General features: G+C 57.8%; 1 non-coding gene and 1 pseudogene across 1 annotated transcript; both read right to left on the bottom strand.

Moving 5' to 3' along the window:
• Window positions 1-3,585: 3,585 nt before the first annotated feature.
• On the bottom strand, window positions 3,586-3,704 carry LOC148757654 (5S ribosomal RNA). The gene has a single exon (XR_016021830.1). It is a non-coding gene; the product is annotated as a 5S ribosomal RNA (ribosomal RNA).
• An 855-nt stretch (window positions 3,705-4,559) lies between these two features.
• On the bottom strand, window positions 4,560-4,677 carry LOC148757653 (5S ribosomal RNA; annotated as a pseudogene).
• Window positions 4,678-5,587: the final 910 nt, after the last annotated feature.

The raw sequence follows: 5,587 nt of genomic DNA, 5'->3' as shown, positions 1-5,587 counted from the left end.
GTGAGAGAGCATTTACAGGGATATTATGATGCTCATGGACCCTCTGAAGTACCAGTAGATACTTTTTCCTTATGGAATTTGGTTAGGGATGTGATCGATCCTAGACACGAGGGAATCACATACTCTGAAAATGATCAACCCAAACTGGATCCCCCTTGGAAGCAGAGGGGCAAAGATTACAAGCTGCACTCACTTCCCTCTCTGTTCAAATGCAATTAGTCCAGGCTCAACAGACTGGGCCTTTATTAGAATCTCAATCAGAATAGAAGCCTAGGTTACAATTAAGCTCTCCTCCAAGTGTAGTTGCAGGGCTAGATCCACTGCCCGAGGCCCCTATCAACAGAAAAGAGATTCAAGCCGCCAAGCTGCTAGTACAGGAGCAACTTAAAAAGGGACACATTGCCCCCTCCAATTCTCCCGGGAATTCTCCCATGTTTGTTGTTAAAAAAAAAAATCTGGTAGATAGAGATTATTACAAGATTTACAAAAAGTTAATAAAACCATGAAATTAATGGGAGCCTTACAGACAGGCTTGCCCTGTCCTGCAGCCATACCAAAAAACACATATAAAATTGTTTTGGACTGCAAAGATTGTTTTTATACTATACCTTTAAATCCTGATGACTGCCCCAGATTTGCTTTCAGTGTTCCTTCCGTTAATTTACAAGAACCTTTTAAGAGATAGCATTGGCTAGTGCTACCTCAGGGAATGGCTAGTAGCCCTACACTATGTCAAAAATTTGTATCAGCTGCAATAAAACCTACCCGAAGGACATTTCCAGATATTTACATCATCCACTACATGGATGACATACTTCTTGCCCACTCTTGTGAACCAAAGTTGCTTGCTGCTTTTGCTCATTTACAAAAAAAGCTCCACGATTATGGGCTAGTTATAGCCCCAGAAAAAATTCAGCAAGTGCCTCCTTACTCTTATCTGGGATATTGCTTAATGCCTCAGGCCGTTGTGCCTCAAGAAATACAAATCCGGCGAGATTGTTTAAAAACATCAAATGATTTCCAAAGGCTACTGGGAGACATTAACTGGATTAGACCTCAGTTGCGGTTGACAACCGGTGAATTACAACCTTTGTTTAAAATGTTACGTGGGGAAGCTGATCCTACTTCTCCCCGCGAGATAACACGGGGAAGAGGCTTTGCTTGTATTTCTCCAGGTCCGGAAGAAAAACCTTTGTGAATTCCTGGTCGGTGTTAAACCATACCATGAACGACAGCCCACAGAAGAGAAGACATCTAGAGATACCCATCCACGCCCCTAGGGTGTGGAAAAGCTCTCACTTTCCGCAGCCGCAGAAGGACTGTCCACTTCAGACCCTGTTAAATGGATAAAGACTTTGGGTAGAGGGTTTTTGCTGGGGATATTGCTCTTCTGTTTATTGTTCTGTTTATTTTACATAGTCCTCAGATGTGGACAAATAGCCCTCCGACGGGCTGTAAGTGAAACAACTACACGTTCTGTGTTTCTCATGCTTCAAAAACAAAAAAGGGGGAGATGTAGTCACACAACAGCCTAGCCGACTGTCCCCCCATGTCTTTCCTTAAGGAAAGAAGAGTCTGTAAGACTGTGCCTTTCTGGGACTCTGTTCCATTCTTGTGTTTACACCTTATGTCTCTCTGTCTGGTCCCCAGAAGATGGTTTGCAGCCAAAGACGGGTAAGATATCTCACGGGAGATACAACCTAAGCCAGGCGGAACCGAGTGGGGACCCCCAATGAGCTGCCTTAGAAGACCCAAAAAGGAGCCTTTCCTCCCCTTCCCCCTGCCTGGCAAAAGCCACTGCTGTCTCTGGCTTTCCTCTCTCACCTGATTGTGAGAGAAGTCATGAGGGCAATGAAGATCAGTTCTCTCCACTTACCTCAACAGAGCTGTTACAATATGAGTGACTTGACCCTGAGAAGGTAAGACATCATGGGACTTTATGCTTCGGCTGTTAACAGACAAAGGGTGATTGGAATAAACATTTTTTCTGCTATGAGGTATGAGTCTCACAGACCGTGTAAGAAAAAATGTTACTCTTGATCTTATCCAGTTTCATAAAGAGGTCTTGACACTGCAAGAGACCTCTCCTTTAAACACCGATATAGCTGATACTCTCAACAAACTTGTCTCTAGTTTTCACAATGTATTTCCATCATACTCTTCAATGCTTCGAATTATGGCCCCCCTTGTAATTCCGCTTGTTGTGATCCTCCTGATACTATGTTTCCTCCCCTGCATCACAAAAGCTGTGATGGGGATAGTCACAGATATTGATGGAGAAATTCACAAAATAAGGCTCCACATGGCTGATAGACCAAAAGCCACTGCCCCTGTCTAACCCCAAAGGAGATCGGTAGCCAATGACGGGTAATGATCAGTGGATGTCTTACGACCTAAGACAGGAGTCGATCGCTTTGGTGAAGGATATCCAATGACGGGTAAGTGAGAAGGTCTGTACTGACCACCTAAGCCAGGCACGATCTCAAAAACTAAACAAGGGGGAATTGTGGGGAGCTGGAGCATCAAGCGTTAAGAAAATGTAACTACAAGCAGAGGTTGGGAGGATGGCTGAGGGGAACTCCGATAAGCATAAAGAACAAACAGACACCTGCTGTTCTGGGAATGGGACAATATCAAAAGGTCTAAAGACAGTCAGGGCCAAACTTTGGAAAAACGTAACTAATCTGTCCTTGCTGCCTCAGCCGCTTTATGTAACCTTCTTGTTTCTGTCTGTATAAAAGCATGCTGAAAAATCAAGCAGGCGCAGCAGTCTAGTCAGAACCGCTCGCCCTCCCGATCCCATCTTTGTCTCTTGTCCAATTTTTTCTCAATCCTCACTCCGCACTTCAGGAACCGTTCGTCTCGTCGGCAGGCTCCGACATGGTGGTCTCTCCTGGAGTCCGAGGGCGTGCGGGGTGTTGGGGTGCTGCTCCCTCCGTCCCCTGGTTTGTCCCGGCTCTCTTTCCCCTGTGTGTCGGGGCCACCGCGGCCGGCGGGAACGGAGGGCTCCTGGCTCTTGTGGGAGACGTGAGGGGGCGCGCGCGCGGGGGTGTGGGGCGAGGTGCCGGCCAGCAGAGACAGAGGCCTCCGGTGGGGCGGGGCGGGTGGGCATCCCGTTTGCCGGAGGACACGCCGATCCTGTGTCTCGGGGCCCAGGTGCAGGCACAGGGATGGTCGTCCCCTGGGCTCGGGCCGAGGTGCGAAGGACCGGCACGTCCTGGGATGGAGAAAGCCTGGTGGAGGCCAGCGCCGGCAGGCAGCCCTGGGCTTGGGCTTTGGGGGCGGCGGGGGCGGGGAGCGGGAGGGAGCGCGGCGATGGCAGCGGCGGCGGCGACCACGGCTCGGTGAAGGGCTGCGGGCTGTCGGCCTGCGGGAGCGAAGAGGACTGAGAAGAGGGCGTGGGGGGGAGCCGGGGCCGACGGGCCTGGCGTGCGGCCCAGGCTGCGAGTTTGTAGTGCCGGGCGGCTGACCGGCCGCTGGCCAGGGGGACCTTCGGCGGGCTGGGCGGCTGCAGAGGGGCAAGGGGCGCCAGGGGTTCGGAGGGAGCCACGCCGGGGTGGCGGCGCAAAAGGAGAGGCGAGCAAAAGCCTACAGCACCCGGTATTCCCAGGCGGTCTCCCATCCAGGTACTAACCAGGCCCGACCCTGCTTACCTTCCGAGATCAGACGAGATCGGGCGCGTTCAGGGTGGTATGGCCGTAGACGCTGGGACCCGGCTCCCGGCGCCCCAAGAGCCTGCTCCCCGCCTGCCTGGTGAGCGCGCGCCATGCAGCTGGGTCGCTCGGGTGGCGAGCATCTCCCTGCTGACCGGCTCCGCCAGCGCCTCACCTCCCGCCTGCTCCACGCCTCCTCCGGATGAATCTGGCGCGCGAGGCCCCTTCGCGCCATCCGTGGCTCCACGGGACTCTGCCATTACCCTGATGGTGACAGAAGTCGTGGAACTCTGGCATCCTGGGACTCCCTGGGACCCGACCGGAATACACCCCGCCCCCCTACCGCCACCAGGCCCACCCCGAACGCATCCCCAACGCTGGTCGCCAGCAGGCAGCCCTGTGTTTGGGAGTTGTGGGAGGAGCCCTCGGCAGCGGCGGCGAGGGCAGAGCTGGCGTCCACGGCGGTGGGGAGCGCGGTGATGGCGGTGGCGGCGGCGGCGGAGGCGGCGGCGGCGGGGCGGGGAGCGGGAGGGAGCGCGGCGATGGCGGCGGTGGCCGCGAGCGAGGTGAAGGCGGCGGCGACGGGGGCGGGGGCGGGGGCGAGGGCAGCGCTGGCGGCAGTAGCGGGCAGCGCGGTGCTGGCGGCGACGGCAACCGCGGCTCAGCGAACGGGTGCGGCCTGACGGCCTGCGGGAGCGAAGAGGACTAAGAAGAGGGTATGGGGGGGAGCCCGGGCCGACAAGCCTAGCGTGCGACCCGGACTGCCAGGTTGTACGTCCGGGCGGCGGATACGCCGCTGGTCAGGGGGACCTTCGGCGGGCTGGGCGGCTGCAGAGGGACAAGGGGCGCCAGGGGTTCGGAGGGAGCCACGCCGGGACGGCGGCGCAAAAGGAGAGGCGAGCAAAAAGCCTACAGCACCCGGTATTCCCAGGCGGTCTCCCATCCAAGTACTAACCAGGCCCCTCCCTGCTTACTCCCCAGATTAGAGGAGATAGGGCGCGTTCAGGGTGGTATGGCCGGAGACGCTGGGACACGGAACCCCGCGCCCCAAGAGCCTGCACCCGGCCTGCCTCGTGAACGCGCGCCATGCAGATGCGCAGCTCCGGTGGCGAGCATCGACCCGCTGCCGGCTCTGCCAGCACCGCGTCCCCCCCCCAGTCCGGCTCCCCGCCTCCTCCGGACGCCGCCGGCCTGGGCGGCGGGCTACTCTTGGCCCGCAGCGAGGCCCCTTCGCGCCACCCGTGGCTCCACGGGCCTCTGTCACTTCCCTGACGGTGACAGAAGTCTCGGCGCCCTGGCATCCTGGGACTCCCCGGGCCCCGAACGGCTTACACCCCGCCCCCCCACCCCAACCCCGCTCACCCCCACCCCCAGCCCCACCTCCCCAGACCCGCCTGGCTGCTCTGCGGTCCCCCGCTCATGGCAAGCGAGGGCGTCGCAGGGTCCTCTCAGGCCCCTCCGGCCCTAGGCACGCGCGACCCTGGCCCTGGCACTGGCCGGCCCCACCGACTGGCCCAAAGCCACGGGGAGCCACCCGTGCCACCAGGGTGCAGCAGCTCCAGTCTGCCGTCACCCTTCGTCACACAGCCTTCCGTCTGGGCCCTCGCCCCTCGTCAGCGACCAGCGGCCCACCCGATCTCCGGTCCCTTCACTGGCTACACGTCACCTCGCCTGACCCAGGGAGGTGAGAGAGAGGATGAGAGAAGGCCAGAGACGGAGCAAGAGAGAGGCGGAGAGAGACAGACGGGGACTGTGGGGACAGAGTCCCAGAGAGCCGTTTCCAGGCCCTGGGCCTCGCGTGGAGGGGTGCTGCCTCGGGTGGTGCACGGTCATCAGCTGTGACCGCTTGGCCGTCAGCTGTTGCCAGTTGGCCATGGGCCACCCGTACAGCTGCGGTGGCCAAGCAAGGAAGCGCGGATGGTGGACTGCAAATT

Source organism: Rhinolophus sinicus, chromosome 7 (assembly GCF_057876585.1).
Source record: "Rhinolophus sinicus isolate RSI-liver-muscle chromosome 7, RSI-T2T, whole genome shotgun sequence".
Taxonomy (NCBI): domain Eukaryota; kingdom Metazoa; phylum Chordata; class Mammalia; order Chiroptera; family Rhinolophidae; genus Rhinolophus; species Rhinolophus sinicus.
The sequence above is the reverse complement of the archived record's forward strand: the minus strand, read 5'-3'. Positions and strand labels throughout refer to the sequence as shown.